Source organism: Gekko japonicus, unplaced genomic scaffold (genome assembly GCF_001447785.1).
Source record: "Gekko japonicus isolate JY-2015 unplaced genomic scaffold, Gekko_japonicus_V1.1 scaffold2692, whole genome shotgun sequence".
NCBI lineage: Eukaryota > Metazoa > Chordata > Lepidosauria > Squamata > Gekkonidae > Gekko > Gekko japonicus.
The window spans coordinates 96068-114063 of record NW_015172089.1 but is presented as its reverse complement, the minus strand read 5'-3'; the positions used below and the strand labels follow the sequence as shown (position 1 = coordinate 114063).

The following is a 17996-nucleotide window of genomic DNA, read 5'->3' as shown; positions in this document are numbered from 1 at the left end:
CAATGCCATAGAGTCCACCCTCCAAAGCAGCCATTTTCTCCAGGGGAGCTGATCTTTGTCAGCTGGAGATCACTTGTAAAAGCGGGAGATCCCCAGGCCCCACCTGGAGGCTGGCAACCCTACATCCACAATACCTACTAATGCTGCAATCCTAAACAGAGTTACATCTGTCCAGGTCCACTGAAGATAATGGGGTTAGAAGGCTGTAACTCTGTTTAGGGTTGCCCTGTAAGAGGATTATCTAGCAATACCTCCCTACGCATAGCAGATAGTTTGCAAAGGGATATGTGCTAATTCCCAGGGAGCACAGAGTTAGTCTTATACTTTGCTCTTGCAAAATCCACAGGGGAATTTACTAATTTGGATCCCCACAGCCAAATCCAAACACATGTTTGATCTGAGCAACATTGGGCCAGAAAGCTGCTCCTCCCCTGCCTTCCCAGTTCTGCACTGCACAAATATTAGCATCGTTGTAGTTTGCATGTTTGTAGCCTGAGTAAACTTATTCTCTGCTGAGTGTGCCCCTATTATTATTATTATATGTTTAAAGATGCATTCATTTTCATTTACTCCTTATCATCCTAGATGGCTGTTCAGGATTGCTCACTCCTAGAGCATCCCTGCACAGCAGGTTGACTTGGGAGTTAAATACCACTGTGTTCAATGAGGCTTACTCCAAGGTGTGCATATGGATTGTGGTCTTAATATTATTGGGAAGGATGCTTAAAGTGCACTCACCGTGAAACATCAACTCAGACAACAAAACCAAGCAAAGATAACCTTTACACAGGGCACAGCCAAGCGTGCGATCATCCACTCAGGGGATCGTGTCAGCTTCTCAATCAATCAACAGACAATAAAAGGCTGAGCAATCAATCCGTCAACAGAAGATGCTGAGAAGTCTGTCTTTTGCTCCTTGCAAATTCCAGATCCTAACAAAATAATCTTGGCAGCCAGAAAATGTGGCTGGTGGAGGAATCGGATGAATTAAAGCAAACAGTGCCCCCCCCCAATCCAATGCTAGTGCAAATTTTGAAAGTGTGCTGAATTACTGCATTGGGGACCCCCAGCCTTTCAGAGCTTGTGACGACCTTTGGAATTCTGACATAGCGTGATGTGCATAGCCACAAAATAGCTGTCACACAATGGCTGCACAAGGGGGGGGGGGGTAGAGCCAGTTGAAGAAGAAGAGGAGGAGGAGGAGGAAGAGGAGGAGGAGGAGGAGGAAATTGGATTTATACCTCTCCCTTCACTCGGAGTCTCAGAGTGGCTTACTATCTCCTTTCCCTTTCCATACATCCACAATACCTACTAATGCTGCAATCCTAAACAGAGTTACATCTGTCCAGGTCCACTGAAGATAATGGGGTTAGAAGGCTGTAACTCTGTTTAGGGTTGCCCTGTAAGAGGATTATCTAGCAATACCTCCCTACGCATAGCAGATAGTTTGCAAAGGGATATGTGCTAATTCCCAGGGAGCACAGAGTTAGTCTTATACTTTGCTCTTGCAAAATCCACAGGGGAATTTACTAATTTGGATCCCCACAGCCAAATCCAAACACATGTTTGATCTGAGCAACATTGGGCCAGAAAGCTGCTCCTCCCCTGCCTTCCCAGTTCTGCACTGCACAAATATTAGCATCGTTGTAGTTTGCATGTTTGTAGCCTGAGTAAACTTGTTCTCTGCTGAGTGTGCCCTTATTATTATTATTATATGTTTTAAAATGCATTCATTTTCATTTACTCCTTATCATCCTAGATGGCTGTTCAGGATTGCTCACTCCTAGAGCATCCCTGCACAGCAGGTTGACTTGGGAGTTAAATACCACTGTGTTCAATGAGGCTTACTCCAAGGTGTGCATATGGATTGTGGTCTTAATATTATCGGGAAGGATGCTTAAAGTGCACTCACCGTGAAACATCAACTCAGACAACAAAACCAAGCAAAGATAACCTTTACACAGGGCACAGCCAAGCGTGCGATCATCCACTCAGGGGATCGTGTCAGCTTCTCAATCATTCAACAGACAATAAAAGGCTGAGCGATCAATCCGTCAACAGAAGATGCTGAGAAGTCTGTCTTTTGCTCCTTGCAAATTCCAGATCCTAACAAAATAATCTTGGCAGCGAGAAAACGTGGCTGGTGGAGGAATCGGATGAATTAAAGCAAACAGGGCCCCCCCCCAATCCAATGCTAGTGCAAATTTTGAAAGTGTGCTGAATTACTGCATTGGGGACCCCCAGCCTTTCAGAGCTTGTGACGACCTTTGGAATTCTGACATAGCGTGATGTGCATAGCCACAAAATAGCTGTCACACAATGGCTGCACAAGGAGGGGAGGTAGAGCCAGTTGAAGAAGAAGAAGAGGAGGAAGAGGAGGAGGAGAAGATTGGATTTATACCTCTCCCTTCACTCGGAGTCTCAGAGTGGCTTACAATCTCCTTTCCCTTCCCCTCCCCACAACAGACACCCTGTGAGGTAGGTGGGGCTGAGAGAGCTCTGACAGAAACTTCTCTTTTCAAGAACACCTCTGACAGAACTATGGCTTGCCCAAGGTCATCCAGGAGCTTCGAGTGGAGGGGAATCACACCTGGTTCTCCCAGATTAGAGTCCGCACACGTAACCACTATACCAAACTGGCTGTGGCAACTTACCTTCAGTCACACAGCGAAGTTCCTCGTGCTCTGGTGCTGCTGAAGCGATATTTTTTAAAAAATGCACAGCCAATCATATATTCAACGGCCAATAAGAAGCCCACAGGCCCTGTGTTGGGGACCCCTATACTACACAGTGCAGCCTGTTACAGAATCAAGATGTTCACAGTACTGATGCACCTGACCCAAAGGAGCTATTTATTTGAAGCACGGAAAATACTTTGCAGGGTACATTTGCCAGTGTGCACTGCCGCATGCGTCTTAAAGAAGATGCCATTGAGGCAAGTTCCGTTTTTCCAAAATATGTGAATGTGTCAGCAGGTAGGCAACTGGTCGGTAGAGAATGCGACGGCCAGTTCAAAGAATCGTAGCTCAGCTGTGCACCCATCTGGCATAGTCCACAATAGCCTTTCAGTTCAAGGCTAAATTAACCTGAGCGAATTCATGCCTCCAGTGCAAGCTAAGCAGAATGTCATCAAGATTAAAAACCACCTGCACAGAACACTGTGAAAGAAACTGCACCAGGAAAAACAATACCTAGCTCCCAGGTGTTTTCTCTAAGTAGCCCAAACCTGCAATCCTAAGCACACATTATCCCTGAGTGAGGCTTATTTATTGACAACATCGCAACTTACTTTTGCGTAAATGAACATAGCATTGCATCGCAGTCCTATGATAAATATACTTTTTAGTGCATCGTTTTCTAATTTTGTAATCCGGTTTTGGTCACTGTTGGTTTTATGTTTTTACTTCATTTTAAGGGTGTAATCTGCCTTGAGACTCACAGCAGAGAGAAAAGCAGCCTATAAATGAAGTGACCAAATAAATAAATACACTGCAGATGTTCCAGAAACAAGAAGCTATTATACTGTTCCTCAGAGCCAAACTATAGATTACATTGTGGATCAGTAACCTGTACTCCAGATGTGTACTTTAACTGTGAACAGCAGATGCATGGGGGATGGATGGGTGGCGGAGTTGCCAGGTCCCCCTTGGCAACTGGTGGTGGTGGTGGCGTTGCCAGATCCAGGTTGGGAAATTCCTGGACCTTTGGGGATGGAGCCTGGGGAGGACAGGGGCCTCAGTGGGGCACAGGGGCACAATGCCAGAGAGTCCACCCTCCAAAGCATCCGTTTTCTCCAGGGGAACTGATCTCTGTAGTCTCGAGATGAGCGGTAATTCCGGGGGATCCCCAGATTCCACCTGGAGGCTGGCATCTCTAATGGGCGAGCATGTGATGTAGATCAGGGCTGTAATGTGGGAGAGGGGAGGTTTAACCCTTTCCCCCATGGCAATTTTCCAATATAAAGTGTCCCACCAGCTGCTGTTAGCCCTAATGGAGAAACATGACAAATATCCATACTGCACCTCTGCTTATTACCCCATCTTTAGGAGTTAACAGCAGGTTAAAGGTAAAGCCAGTCAAGTCCAACTCTAGGGTTGCGGTGCTCATCTCCGTTTCAAAGCCGAAGAGCCAGCGCTGTCCGAAGACGTTTCCGTGGTCATGTGGCCGGCATGACTAAACACCAAGGCGCACAGAACGCTGTTACCTTCCCACTGAAGTGGTACCTATTTATCTACTTGCAATTTCTTGCTTTCGAACTGCTAGGTTGGCAGGAGCTGGAACTAGAGACGGGAGCTCACTCCATCATGCGGCACACTCGGGTCTCGAACTGCTGAACTACCGACCTTCCGCAGCCTGCAGTTCAGCGTCTTAACCACTTGAGCCACCGCAGCTCCTAACAGCAGGTTAGGATACAGGAAATATACTGGAGAAATGTTACATGGGAGAAGAATTAACTTTCCCTGCCTCAGCATTGTGACTCCAATCCGTATTGCCCTCCTCCATGGCTGCTCTTTAAAGTACAGGTTAGATCCCAGCCTTTTATCCAGTTTAACCCACTACAGCCCATACCAACTCTGCTTTTTACTTTCAGCTGCAGTTGCCAGGTTACAACAATAGAAATAAACCTCCCAGATAGGGGACTATTAGGGATGATACGTTGCATTAGAGCAAAGGATCTGAGATGGAAACTCAGGGCATCCTCCATGGATCCAGGTGCAGGCACCCTACGTAGGTGGTTAACGGTTTACCATGAGACAATGTACCCTTCAACTGTACCCTTCAGCTGTAGAGACAGGACTACCATTACTGCCCTTTCAGATAGGCTGGAGGGGAATGCAAGTTTTGCCGGACTTGTGGTGTGATCCTATGTACATTAACTAAAAAATAAGTTGCATTGTTGTCAATAAATAACCTTTACAGATAAGCATCCCTAGGATTGCAGGCTCAGATTGCTTAGAGCAGGGGTGCCAAACATACGGCCCGCGGGCCGGAAGCAGCCCATCCAGGGCTCTTGTCCGGTCTGCAAGCAATGTGTCATTACCTTTATTGCCAAATGACAGAGGCTGTGCATTGTGTCCCTGTATACTGTCCCAGTGCTAATGAGTAATGGGTGGTGGAAGGGCAGGCATCAGGGAAATACTGCAAGGAAATACTGTAAGAGTGCTAATGTTTTAAGCATGTTTGTATTTTGAGTAAAAAATAATGTTGTTAGGCCCCGGGCAGACGTGCCGGAAAATGGGGGGGGGGAGCGCAGCTATTTGTGCCGTCACACTCTGATCCGCTATTATGCGATCAGATGCAACAGCGGCTTCCCCGCAGCAAAGAGGACGATGGGGGAGGAAGCCGTGCGCCGGCGCGATCACACTGGAAAGCTTCCATAGGCAGCCCATGGCAAAGCGTTTGCCACTACATGCGGTGAGGTGGTTTTTTACTGCGCGGCTTTGGCGGCTTGCCACGGGTTCGCCACGGGAGTACTACGCGCCAAGTAGAATTTTTGCTCACAAGACCCCACCGCTTAGAGGGAACATTGGCGGTGAGGTGGTTTTTTTTACTGCGCGGCTTTGGCGGCTTGCCACAGGAGTGCTACGCCTCCCAGATGTTCCCGTGTGATCACACCCGGATACTTCGCAGGACTCCCATGCCTTCAGCGGGGCAAATGCTCTGTGTGAACAGGGCCTTAATTGGGTTTGCCTGTGTCCTTTATAAAGTGTATATCTCCCCATACCTGGCAGTACATTTTATGGTACACATGGCCTGGCCTGGCAAGGTGACATTTATGTCAGATTTGGCCCTTGTAACAAATGAGTTCAACACCTCTGGCTTAGAGAAAACATCTGGGAGCTAGGTGTTGCTCTTCCACTTTCTTTCACACATGGCTGATGGGGTGGATCCTACCCCAGTCTTGCCACTCCAATGAGCAAGTCTGAAGCCTTTCTTCAGCCCAAGGAGCCTTTCTCCAAAATAAGTGGAGGAAGAACCACTCAAGTTGGAGGAAGGGTGCTTAAGCTCTGTCTGCACATTGTGTTTCTTGGGGAACAATACAAGGAATTTCTATTACTCAGGCAGTGGGAGTTTTGTTCCTTGTAGACGCACACCACATCTTTGCTATGCACAACTCTAGCATGCAGGGAGAAAAGGCTAAAGACTCCTTCCCCAAAAACTGTTTTTATGTCAGCAAACTGCCCCTTGGAGCTGCTACTGACTCCATTTTTCCAATGGATTGATTTTTACAACAGAGCTAATAGTGGTCTCTCAGTGGCAATACACCTCTGAATACCAGTGCCAGGAGGACATCAGAGGAAAGCCTTGGCCTCTACGCCCTGTTGTTGGCCCTTCACAGTAACGGGTTGGTCACTGTGTAAGACAGGGTGATGGATTAGACAGACCATGAGTCTGATCCAGCAGGGTTCTTCTTATGTCCTTTTGAGTACAGTCTCATCTATGAATAGGTGGAGTCTAGGGAAGACAGGGTTTGGAGAGAGGAGAAACCTCAGCAGGGTATGGTGCCATAGAGTCCACCCTCCAAGCAGCCATTTTCCAGAGGTGGACAGATCTCTGTAGTTTGGAGATCAACTGTAATACCAGGAGATCTCCAAGCCCCACCTGGAGGCTGGCAACCCTATCCATTCAGATCAGCCTAAACCTATGTAAATATAAGAAGCTGCTTTATACTGAGTCAGACCATTGGTCCATCTAGCTCAGGGCTGTCTACTATGACAGGCAGTGTCCCTCCAAGGTCTCAGGCACAGAGGGGCCTTTCTTAGGGCCTGCTGCCTGAGATCCTTTAACTGGAGATGCCAGGAACAGATGCAAAGCACGTAACGCGGTCCCCGAACCACACATTCTCCTCAAATCAACAGTGTTTCCAAGAACACATCAAACTGCCTTATATTGAATCAGACCAGTGGCCCATCAATGGCCAATGAACCACAAGGAAAGGCCAGGTAAAATGTTCTAATAAAGTAGTTAATAATAAAAAGGTCAGTATTGTCTACTCTCCAGAGTCTTAGATCAAGGTCTTTCACAACACCTACAACCTGAACTTTTTAAACTGGAGATGCCAGGGATTGAACCTGGAACCTTCTGCATGCCAAGCCAATGCTCTGCCACTCAGCCACAGCCCCTCCCTTCCTTCCACAGCCGCTGAGAAACCAATTAATAGTATAAATTCCAGACACATCTGAAACTCCAAAGATCTCTGTTTCTTGTTGCAAGAGCCCGCAAGGTACACACTGGCTTGCAAGGTTCCTTTGCCATGGAATCCTTGTGGCCCCAGCCTTATGGTTTTCAAGAAGAAGAAGAAGAGGAGGAGGAGGAGGAGGAGGAGGAGGAGCTGGTTTTATACCCCACTCTTCACTACCCAAAGGAGTCTCGGGATGGCTTACAATTGCCTTCCCTTCCTCTCCCCACAACAGATACCCTGTGGGGTAGGTGGGGCTGAGGGAGTTCTGAGAGAACTGTGACTGACCCGAGGTCACCCAGCTGGCTTCATGTGGAGGACTGGGGAATCAAACCCAGGTCTCCAGATTAGAGTCCTGCCACTCTTAACCACTACACCACGCTGGTTCTCAAGAAAAATTGCTTCGTTCGGGAGGAGGCCCCAGCTTAAGAAGCAAACAGCTGACTCAGCTGACTAGAATGGCAAATTCCAGCCTTGTGTCAGCAAAAAAAAAAGCCAGATTGTAATAAATGAAGCAGATGGCTTTTAAAATACAGCATCCAGACTAAGTATTTCATTTAGATGCATCGTCATGGGGCAATGGATTGGACATGATCTGTTTGTGAGGAAGCAACCGAATTGATATAGCACTTCTGGGTGCCTTGCTAAATGGTGTTTTCAAAGGGTGGCCCCATTAATACAAGAGGGGATAGCAGAGTAAAGAAGTGTGAAATTAATGACTGGAACAATATCAGTTAATCTGGTGATGGTGAGGCCTCTTCCACCATTCATTTGCGAAATGATTCATTTGCATCCTATTTACATCAGGGGCTTTTTGATTCCCTTGCGTAATTAATTTTAGGTCCACACTCAGCCAGTCATTGCCATCAAAGCTCTTAATTGGCTCTCATAACAGAGGGTTGCCCAATGAGATGGATTCACAGCAGGTCCAGGACACAGCTTCCTCACGCCGTGCATTATTAAGTTACGAAATTCCCTGCCACAAGCTGAATTTTAAACAGTTTAGACAAATTCACAGAGGATAAGTCTAGCCACAGTCATTAGCTGTGATAGCCACACAGGAAAAAATGCTGCATTGGAGGGCACGATATCTCGGAATTCAAGATGCAAGAGACAAAAAAAGGGAGGGAAGCTTTCCTCCTTACTGGAGGCTTACTGGAGGCTCCCAGCTTACCACTGGTGGAAACAGGATGTTAGACTAGATGGGTCTTTGATTAGCTTCAACTGGCACTCTTACCACGATGCAATAAGTCTCTGTCTGAATTCTGCAGGAATCCTAATGACCTGGATCCCAGAAGTCCTGGGGCGGGGGGTCACAGCAATGCCTACTTCTCTGTGAAAACCTATTGCAGCTGAGTAGGGTTGCCAAGAGGCCTAGAGGAAAATGTTATGGGAGGCTTAATGGAATTTTATCTGCCGGGTGATGCTATTTACCTGCATGCCATAAAAAGCTTCAACTGCCCATTTCCATACATTAAGCCTCTATTAAAGGGACAGGACATTTTTCTCCAGGATGCGCTTGCAACCCTATAGCTGAGTATGAAACAGCTTCCTGAAACCCTGTCAAGAATCCCCAATCCAAGGGATTCTTGGTACAGGCCAGCAGAGCACAAAATTACAAAAACCCTGGGGTGTGTGTTCCAGTGTCTGCCACCAGCCCCTTGGACTATCCACACAGTCAAAAGCTAAGGGGCAAGCGTCTATCCTTCCTGGGATTAATCAAGAAAGCCAACCCTGCAAGGTAGGCCACTTGTAGAATGAGTTTCCACAACAATTAACCTCGGACTCTTAAGGTATAAGGTACTGGAATAGGATCAAGGCACCTGACGCACAAAACACACCAAATATAATCAAAGGATATTTATTAAAGTGTGCAGGAATATTTCAAAAAGAACATTAGCAGTGAGAACTAAAACAAAAAATCTGCAGTTAATATACTAGCTACACATTAGGTCATTAATTCATAGTTATCAGAAGTTACCCTTCTGGGTTGAAGTCAGTCCATCTCTCTCTGTCCAGAGAGCAACTTGCCAGGCAACAGCCTGGTCCATTCCGAGGTTAGCTCATCATACCTCATGACAGCTATGTCTAGCAACGAACAAAGAACAGAAAAATTAACTTTTTAAAGCCTAAAAAGCCCTATCAAACATCAGACCATTGAAGTTATGTTGATGAACCTCTTACAACAGATGGCCCAGGAGGTGGGCACTTTATAATGAGATGGAGGGTTTATCTGCAATCTAACCCATCCTTTGTGTAATGTAAATCACAGCACCAAGTCCTGTCCTGGTAAACAAATGGTTTGCCCCTGTACCTGAATTGTTACAGGGTCAATTTGCCAACCTTTCAATATCAACAGCCATTTATCTCCCATTTGGTCACTTCAACCCATCTGAAGGCCTAGAGATTAATATGAGGCCTGAGTGTGTCTAAGGAAAGAACAAGAAATTGAACTAAAGGTCCAGTTTCTTGACAAACCCTTCCAGAGTGTGGACTCAGTATCAGCCCCCATCTACACCATGGGACCAACACTGGTTTCTGCCTGTATCTGTGTCTCTCTCTAGATTAGGGTTGCCAGACCAAGCCAAGCCTGGCAACCAGTCGAAGGGTTGGGAGGGACATGGGGTCACTACATCACTTCCAGGTACAACTGAGAAGTGATAATGGGTAACCCTAGGAGTCTAGGAACTGTAAAACCATAGAGTTTCTGGTGATTCCTAGAGCTACCCATTGCCACTTCTGGGTTGTGCTTGGAAGTGGCATACTGGTTTTGGCATACTGGCAACAAAGTGCCTGGAAGTGGCACACTGGCAACAAAGTTTTGTTCATTTTTCCTCCCACTGCCACTCAGAGCAGTGGTGGGCAGCAAAGAAGATTGGTGGGAGGCCTACAGCCCAGCATCTGTATCGACTTTGATCCTGCCCTTGCTCCAAGGACCTCAGGGTGGTTTAGATCCCACCCTTCTTCCATTTCATCCTTACAACATCTCTGTGATTTAGATCACCCACTGTGTCATGGTAGACTAAGGAAATGAAGCCCTATCTACCCAGTTCTACTCTGACTATCATACAGTGCCATCTCGAACAGAGTTATACGCTTCTAAGCCCATTGAAATCAGTGAGCTTAGAAGTATGTAACTAGGTACTGGTCTGTCGCACTGGATCTGTCCTTTGCTCACTGCTGGTCTTTCTTCTTCCCTTTCATTTTCCTTTTCTGCTTCCAAAAGCCAGCACGCTTCTAAGTTCTAAGACCTTCATGTCAGGCTGTTGTAACCTAAGAGCTGAATTCCCTCGCACGCCCATCATGTACTCATGCCACATCATTTACTTCAATCGCTGTGATAAGTAGAAGGATCAAACCAGTTCAGTTGCTGGCCCTACCTTTCCTTTTCTGATTCCCATGCTGGAAGACATCTGGAGACACATATTAGTAAGACTTCTCAAAATAAGAAAAAGACTGAGAATAAACCAAGCCATGATGTACTGAAGGGTCTTACATCAAGGAGGACAGTCAGTGTTCTGAGAACACTAGAGACTGTAGCATTGCTGAAGCTAAGAGAATGAGAACGGATCAGTATTTATTTGTCTAGAATATTTCCATGCTGCCTTTTCAGAGTCCTGCTCAAGGGGGTTTATGATTAAAAACCACAGCATAAAAACAAGCCATTAGAAATAAGCAGCATAAAAACCATCCATAAAACAGAGCAGACCATTATAGAGCTGATAAGATAAAACCCCTAAGCTGATAAGATAAAACCCCTAATTAAAAGCCTGGGTCAAAAGATATCTTTTAGCATGATGCCGACAAGAAAGTAAAGCAGGTGCTAGACGAGCCTCAAGGGGAAGGGCATTCCAAAGACAAGGTGCCACCACAGAAAATGTCCTGTCTCTAGTCACCACCTGTCTCATTTCCAAAGACAGGGATACCCAAGAGCAGAGCTTGAGAGGCAGATCTTAACTGCTGGGCTGGATAGTGTGGGAGAAAATGGCTCTTCAAGTACCCTGACCCCCAGCCATTTAGGCCTTAAAAATATGAAACGGCACTCTGAATTGTGCTCAGAATCATATGGGTATCCAGTATAGTAAATCTGGATGGGAGAACACTGGGACTCCCACATAGGAGCAGGATACATAAAAACCTGTATCTGTTTCTCAACATGGCCCAGATGCGGACTGATAGACCTGCAGATGGGGGTCATGTAGAAAGAAGGGAGATTTTTTCTAGAAACTTGGGGGACCCTCCCCAGGTTTGTAGACAAACAGGAAAACTTTTGAACAAATGAGGGGTAAATTTTCCCCCAAACAAAGGAATGCTGCTTGTGCTTGCACAGTGGCAGGCAGCAGGCAGGCAGAGTGGGAAATGCGTGCGTGAGCAAGTGAGTTGGGGGAGGAGCAGCAGCCTGAGCTGGCACCGCTGCATCAGCCAGACCCACAGAGGTGATGGAGATGAGGGCAAGCAAGCAAAGGAGGGGGGAAAGGATGGGATACCCCCTCAAGAGTCTTGTGAGTCCCTGCTTATATATTAAAATTACTAAAAGGGGGCAGGAGATTTCCATCAGTTTGGCGTTTAGCCATCCCCAGTCTTGGCAAATTAGGGTGACAGATTCTCTGGAGCAGCACAGAGGGCCTCTGCACTGTGTACAACTTGTTTAGCTGTAATGATCCCTTAAATTCTAACACACGTTTGGTTTGCAACTGAAACAAGAGCTGGAAACATGCAACCTTTGGCTGCATCAACCCACGTTCTCTAAGAGATCATCTAGAAGCATATTGAGAATTCTTTCCTCTAGAGGCGTCTGTCTTTAGGAAGACCCACGATAACATTACTAGAGACTGATAAGAAATATTAAATATTTCTAACCCATCACAGAGTAATGAGGAGAGCCGCTATTTCAAAACTTGAATATTTTGTAGTTCTGTCCAGTGTTCCCTCTAAGCTGAGTTAATGTGAGCTGGGTCGCAGTTTTTTAGCCTCCAGCTCACAGATTTTTGTCTTCGCTCAGGAAGGAGGGCTCCAAAGCAAACTAATTTATGTAGTAGCCAAATTGCTCGCTCACAACTTTAATGTCAGTAGCTCACACAGTAGAATTTTTGCTCATAAGACTCCGCAGCTTAGAGGGAGCATTGGTTCTGTCCTTCTTTCGATACTCTATCATTACAGACAATGGTCCACGTAGGGTTGCCAGTGTCAGCATACTATCATGTATGGGGACTAATTACAGACCACGTATGGTTGCCAGGGCCCCCCCAGACCACTGGCAGGGGATGTGTGTGTGTGGCCAGATCCAAGTTGGGAAACTCCTGGAGAGTTGGGGATGTAGCCTGGGGAGGACAGGGACCTCAATGAGAGACAATGCCAGAGAGTCCCCCTTCCAAAGCAACCATTTTCTACAGGGGAGCTGCTCTCTGTCGTCTGGAGATGAGCTGCAATTCCAGAGGATCCCCAGGTTTGTAGAGATGTTCACTCTGGTCAATGCCTTGCTGCGGAGCACTCTGTCGGATTGTACAGCGATTTGAGTCTGAGAGTGCTAAAGAGACTGTGTATATCTGTGTAAATAAATCCACTGTGAATAGTCAGCACTAGCAACCTAGTACGTGTGATTACTAGACGCTTCATACGCTAACAGCCAGGGCCCCCCAGGCCACTGGCAGGGGATGGGTGTGTGTGGCCAGAGCCAAGTTGGGAAACTCCTGGAGAGTTGGGGATGTAGCCTGGGGAGGACAGGGACCTCAATGAGATACAATGCCAGAGAGTCCCCCTTCCAAAGCAACCGTTTTCTACAGGGGAGCTGCTCTCTGTTGTCTGGAGATGAGCTGCAGTTCCAGAGGATCCCCAGGTCCCACCTGGAGGCTGGCGTCCTCAACTTGTACTTTGTGAGCAGATAAAGTGGAGACGTATCAGCAGCCAGCCCTGCCTTCTTGAGCCAATGCAAACAAGAGGCTTGACCTTGGAAGAAGTCAAAGCAAAGCGACTCCTTATCTAATTCCCAGGATACCTACCTGATTACCCAGAAGGTTGCAACTTATTTTCAAATACAAATGCCTTCATTGATTGCAGGACAGTCTCAGGCAGGGAAGCATGCCTTGGTGGTAAATTCCCCAGTTGGCAGAAGTGCAGAGGGGTCTGGCCCACAAGCTGCTGCAGCTGTCCAAACACAACAGGGGCTGCGGTCACACGGAACATTAGCCACACTACAGAGACGGAAGATAGGCAGATTTTCCGGGCGTGATCACACCGCAACATCTGGGAAGCGTAGAGCTCCCGTGGCGAACCCGAGGCTTCCCGCCGAAGATGCAGAGTTAAAAACTAGTACCTCTGATGTACTAGTTTCTGGAAACCGCGGGGCAAGGGCTGGCGTCTGATCGCGTTTCCGGTGGTGGCATCCGGCGCCCGCCCATGTCCCTTCACAAACAGGTTCCCCCCCCCCAAGTCTCCATAAGATGCACACAAGCACCCAACAGCGCATGCGCACAAAGAGGAAAGCAAAAGTGCTGTTTCGGCTTTAAAAAATTAAATGACCCCATTTGTCACGGCAGCAGTGCCTAGCCATTGCTTGTGTGATCACTCCGTGCAGCTTCTTTGCTGCGCTGCAGGATTGTCGTGTGATCGCCACCCTCATTTACCCGCCGGCGCCGGAAAAATATGGAACGCTTCACGAATTTGCGTGTCAAGGATGTGCAAGGATGACACACAAATTCGTGAAGCGTTCCATATTTTTAAGTCTTCACCATTTGAAGTTTGGCTTTTGTTGTCTGTAAAACGTATATGAATGTATGGTTGAATATGTTACAATTTGCATTAATAGAAATTTGGTAATGCACAGTTTGCAGTGATTTGTCTTGTTTACATTGGTATTATACTGCAATCCCCCCTTATCTGTCTTACTGTGTCACTCAAGAATATGCTTCTTAAGCAGAGGGTAACTTTATGCACAATGAAAAGTACAAAGCAAAGAAAGGAGGATGAGGCCACCTACCAGAGTCCTTCAGAGCAGCTGGTCTAGATCCAACTTATTCAGAGCCATATGAAAAAAACAGACTGTAACTATCCCACATTATGGTACCCCAAAGTATAAAAAACATGGAATTAGGGATGCCAGATTTCCTGCTATGGTGGGAGACCTCCTGGCCACCCCCCTCGGTTGTTTACTGACACCTCAAAGGCTGTTGGAGAAAAAATAGGGAGAAAATGGGGTGAAAACCAGAAGTGGCGTAATGGCATTGGGAGTAACAGTCTAGGATTTGTCAAAAACTCTATGGTTTAACCACAATGTTTTGGCAAATCCTATATTTAAACCATTTTTTTCATGGTGGTGTGACATCAGCATGTCCATTCCTGCCCCACAAATTCTCCCAGGGGTGCCATGCAGCACCCTAGCATCCCTGTGTGGATTTTGAATACTACTAAGAGTATGCTAAAAATATGCTAGAAATATGTGCAAGAACAAGGAAGTCAGTTCTTTTCACCTGTGTACCTCTTTGGATGAAAAAATGAGACCTCCACTCTCTGTACATGAACAGGGTAAGAGAGAAGAATAAAAAACATGGTTATGTTGACATTCATTTAGGGCTGTCAACTCTGGGTTGGGAAATTCCTGGATTTGGGGGTGGAACTTGTGGAGGGCGAGGTCTGAGGAGGGGAGGGACCTCAACAGCATATAATGCAATAGACCCCACCGTCCAAGGCAGGGGAAGTGATCTCTGTTGTGTGGAGATCAGTTGTAACTCTGGGAGATCTCTAGGCTCCACCCAGAGGTTGGCACTCCTACATCTCTAACTGGATCCTGAGACAACATTGGCTTCTCTTATGTTCTTATCACATGAAATTCACTGCCATAAGAGGAGGTGGCGGCGGCTACAAGCATGGATGGCTTCAAGAGGGAATTGGATAAACATCTGGAGCTGAGATCCATCAGTGGCTATTAGCCACAAGGTATAGGTAGGGACTCTCAATCTGGGGCAAGTGATGCACTGTATTCTTGGTGCTTGGGGGGGGCAACAGTGGGAGGGTTTCTAGTGTCCTGGCCCCACTGCTGGACCTCCTGATGGGACCTGGTATCTTTGGCCACTGTGTGACAGAGTGTTGGACTGGATGGGCCATTGGCCTGATCCAACATTGGCTTCTCTTGTGTTCTTATTTTCAAGTGGTCTCTCTCTGACACCATACAGTTAGACAATCCCTGGTTTTTATGAGGTATGGATTCTGTAAACTACAGTAGGTAAACTACAAGCAATATAATGGGTGATGGAGAACTTTATTTTGCAAAGTATCAGGCTCCAGAGCTTGCCCAATTCTAGCCAAATATTTTATTTAGGTGTGAAACAAGACAAGGGATTTAGCCAGATTTTCTGTACTGCACCTTCTACAAAAATTTCAAGTCAGAGGCTTGAGTTTCAATAAAAGGCTAGACTCCCCGAATCTGCAATGGAGCCAGCTACTCTTTGGTTCCCAGAGCTGCGGCTTTTACTCTGATCGGTAGGAACTGCCAGCCACAACTACACAAGGCAGAATGCCTGTCATGCAGTTATCAGAAGTAGCAAGGACCTCCACAAGCAAGAACAAAAGGCCCAAGGATCTGCCACTCAGAGACAGTCATCTCACATTTGCTGCCTTTGAAAAAACAAATGGAAGACTCGAGACACTATCTGAGTCCAGCGACACTTTTAAGATCAACGAAGTTTTATTCAAGGTATAAGCTTTTGTGTGCAAACATACAGTGTATTTGAAAAAGTGTGCCTTGCACACGGAAGCTTATACCTTGAATAAACCTTCGTTGGTCTTAAAGGTGCCCCACTGGACTCAAACTTTGTTCTGCTGCTTCAGACCAACACGGCTACCCACCTGAGTTTAGACACTATTGTTCAACAAAGAACATACTTAAGACTTTAATCTGTCCCTCAAACCCAGTACTGTTTAAAGGGAATAATTCACTCTGACAGGCGGAATAAGATGTTTTGTCTTTTCAGAATGGATGCTATTGAGATGCTTTTTTAACAAGGAAACTCGTGGAAGAGAAGAAATCAGCTGACCTAAATTGCCCCTCTAGGATTTATTTCCAACAATTCTATATTCCTAGGGGAAGCCCAGGGCTTCTGCCCACTCTGGTGTCCTACAGAACGGGATGCAGCGGAACAACGTGTCAGGGACCAGGGCATATCAGGGGCTAGGGCTGCTAGGCCTCCTGCTGCTGCCAGCAGCCTTGGCATCATGTGCCACCACGATGTTACTTCTGGGGAAAACCTGGAAGTGATACTGGGTAGCTCTATGAATCACTGGAAACTCTATGCTTTTACTATAAATAGGGTTGCGAAATGCTGGCCTGGATGAATCACAAGCGGGAATTAAGATTGCTGGGGGAAAGATCAACAACCTCAGATATGCAGACGATACCACTCTAATGGCAGAAAGTGAAGAGGACCTTAAGAGCCTCTTGCTCAGGGTAAAAGAGGAGAGCGCAAAAGTGGGCTTGAAGCTCAACATCAAAAAAACTAAGATCATGGCATCCGACCCCATCACTCCTTGGCAAATAGAAGGGGAAGTCGTGGAAGTAGTGACAGACTTCATGTTCCTGGGATCCCAGATCACCGCAGACTGTGACTGCAGCCATGAAATTAAAAGACGCCTGCTCCTTGGGAGGAAAGAGATGGCGAACCTAAACAGCATGATAAAAAGTAGAGAGATCACCCCACCAACAAAAGTCTGCATGGTCAAAGCAATGGTATTCCCAGTAGTCATGTATGGCTGCGAGAGTTGGACTATAAGGAAGGCCGAGCGCCGAATAATAGATTCTTTTGAACTATGGTGCTGGAGAAGACTCTTGAGAGTCCCTTGGACTGCAAGGAGATCAAATCAGTCAATCTTAATAGAAATCAACCCTGACTGTTCCCTGGAAGGCCAGATAATGAAACTGAAGCTCAAATATTTTGACCATCAAATGAGAAGGGAGCACTCACTGGAGAAGACCCTGATGCTGGGAAAGATTGAAGGCCAAAGAAGACGGGGACGGCAAAGGATGAGATGGTTAGACAGTGTCATAGATGCAACGAACTTGAAGTTGAGCAAACTTCAGAGGACGGCAGAAGACAGGAAGGCCTGGCGTGATCTGGTCCATGGGGTCGCGAAGAGTCGGACTCGACTGTGCGACTGAACAACAACAAAACAACAACAAAAGGGTTGCAAAATCCCAGTTGGGAAATTCCTGGAGATCTGAGGGTGGAGCTTGGGAAGGGGAGGAACCTCAGCAGGGTATAATACCAGAGAGCCATAAAACAGCCACTTTTTCCATGGGACCTGTGGTCTGGAGATCAGTCGTAATTCCAGGAAATCTCCAAGGTTTACCTAGAGGCTGGCAACTGGAACCACAGTTCCCAGCAGTTCCTCGGAAACCGAGAACTGGCATCATAGTTTGGACAATGACACCCACTGCCCTCATCTCTGTTCCCAAAGCTCCTGCCGGGCAACCCAACGTTAATTAATATTCATTTCTCTTTGCTCTTCTGGAGCCTCGCTATCTGGTTTAGAGGTCATGGAGGTCAGAAGGCAGAGGAAGAGCCAGGAAACAATAAGGCTGAAAGGGAAACTCTCACTGTTGTCAAACGGATCTTGTGACAGAAGATACCCCCCCCCATAGTAAAAACCCTTTTCTGTGCTGCTTTTTTTGTTTTGTTTTGTTCTAAAAAACATTCCTCGGCTCACTGTGCAAGTCTTCTTGGCCCCTTTTCCTGCACCGTAGCACTACTTTGCCTTGGAGATCTGCTCTCACAAAGGAAGCAACATTCAAATTGGAAAAGGCCAAATGTCTAAAGTACCACAGCTT

The 17996-nt window shown here is 46.6% G+C and overlaps 1 protein-coding gene across 1 annotated transcript in view; it reads right to left on the bottom strand.

Annotated features, from left to right (window-relative positions):
• The window catches only part of LOC107118556 (rho GTPase-activating protein 24-like), a gene marked incomplete at its 3' end in the record, with an annotated part of 186190 nt that overhangs the window by 116722 nt on the left and 51472 nt on the right, over positions 1-17996 (bottom strand). The gene's annotated exons all lie outside the window — the stretch shown is intronic.